This window comes from Gossypium hirsutum, chromosome A02 (assembly GCF_007990345.1).
Source record: "Gossypium hirsutum isolate 1008001.06 chromosome A02, Gossypium_hirsutum_v2.1, whole genome shotgun sequence".
NCBI lineage: Eukaryota > Viridiplantae > Streptophyta > Magnoliopsida > Malvales > Malvaceae > Gossypium > Gossypium hirsutum.
In genome coordinates, this window is record NC_053425.1 from 4402944 (window position 1) to 4405320 (window position 2377).

The window sequence follows — 2377 nt, forward strand, 5'->3', positions numbered from 1 at the left end:
AGTAGCCTGCACTTAGTACTACACACGTGACCTCACAATAGATCATTCGTATCGTTTCTATTCCGAAGGCTCAACTGGGAAATTCCTTACTTTCCAACATGTTACAATTTATTCATAGTCATTTTTCAATTTGCAATTTACAACAAATAATCATTCTATAGGCAGCCACATTTCATATGATAACTAAATATAATAAAATAAAAAGAATCGATAAATTATTTACGTACAAACTTACCTCAGATCCAAAAATGACAATTTATCATTCTAGTCTATAACCTTGTATTTTCCCGATTTAACCCCAAATCTCGATTTCCTTGATCTATAATATCATATTTAGCCTACCAATTTGTCACACTATTCATATGGGTCTAAAAATCATATTTTTAAAAATTTTCATTTTGACCCCTAAACTTTTGCATATTTTCACTTTTGCCCCAAGGTTCGGAAATTAAACTTCTTCCTATTTTCCTATGTTTTATGACATGCTGATAATTTTTCCCTTCTATGGAAACATCAAATTCTCACTCTAACATGTACTTATGAACATTAGGTATTTTTACCGATTATACCATTTTACTCGTTTTCACGTAAAATCGCTTAGCAAAAGTTGTTTAACACAATTTCAAGCTTTATATTCTACCATTAAACATCAAAATACATGCATATCATTCATGGGTAAATTTTTAAACATAAATCCTAGCTCAAAATAATGGTAGAAATGAGCAGATCATGTTACTAGGATTTCAAAAATACATAGAACATTAAAAACGGAGCTCGGAATCACTTACTATTAAGCTTGGAAGCTTGGCCAAACCCTAACCATAGTTTCTATTGGTACATTCTGCTGTAGCAAGAAGAAAGGGACACATTTGGAGTTTAAAATTTGTCTTTTAATTCAATTTACCCCTATATGACCAAAATGCCCTTTTTACTATTCTCTCAAATTTTACCCAATCAAGGCCATTTTTTTCCAACAAGTTATAAAATGGTTTAATTATCATTTAAGGACCTCCCATTTAAAATTTCATAACAATTTGATACCTCTAACATGTAGAACTCAACTTTTGCACTTTTTACAATTTAGTCCTTTTTACTAAATTGAGTGCCCAAACGTCGAAATTTTCGAAGAAATTTTCATTTCGTGAAATCGTAGAGTATAAAAATATAATAAAAATGAAATTTTCCTCATCAGATTTGTGGTCCCGAAACCACTGTTCCAACTAAGCCCAAAATCAGGATGTTACATTTCTCCCCCCTTTGGGGATTTTCGTCCCCGAAAATATCACCAGAAAAGTGGTTTTGGTTTTTCACTTGGATTCCTCAATCCTATAATCGATGTCAAAGAACTTTCACTTAGGCTAAACTTTTACTACCTGTCTCTTTAAATTTTACATACAAAAATCATAAGTGGTATTCACTTTACAATACTTTTTCTGAAACTTAATCTCTACTAAAAAGCTCATGTACTCAAAAGTCCGATCCATACCATCATGTTACATATACATTCGCACCCAAATCTTTTCAGATTCGAATAGTAAAACTAGTCAGTTCATCTCAACCTCATACTCTTTATAATTTCATACAGTCCAATTATTTGTCAATTCAATCCTCAGCTACTTTTTATTTCAAGCCTTTTCTGGCTTTCCAAAGAAATCATGATATGAAACTTGGATCTCAATCTGATTATTGGAGATTAAAATTCCATGATATTCAAAATTCATAAAGACACGAAATTCTATGAATCTGGTGGGCACACATTCGGGTATACCAGCATAATTTACACATCTCATAACGTTTAACAACGCTACATATCACTTTCCTCTTTCAAAGACAGGAATGATCCAGACAAGAAAATCGATATTAACATTTTCTATTTCCATTCTAATTCCGAAACGACAAAATAATTCTGATGATTCTTACTATACATATTTAAACTTTCAACATTTCAAGAATTTGTACTCAAAGATAAAAAATGATCGTTTCAGCATTTTTTTAATACCAAAATTATCTTCACATTATCAATATCAGATCTTCTTATTGTATACAGTTCTTCTAGGAAACATACACTTCTTAATTAGAGTATTCGTCTTTTTACCCGTGAAGAAATAAAACCTTATTCTCAAGTATGCACATCTCATTAAATTCTAGACATATATTCCATACAGATTGAACAATCAAGTAGACCTTATTCATCCGTAATTGATATTTCAAGAAATTCTGTCTTCTAGTCAACAGAACAATTCAACATGCATCATTCCAAATTCACTCATCATACTAATCGAATACCTTAACAAATGCATTAACATAAGTAATACTGATACCTCAACTGAATACATTAACTCTGATTAACTTTTTTGAGAAAGGAAATCCACCATAC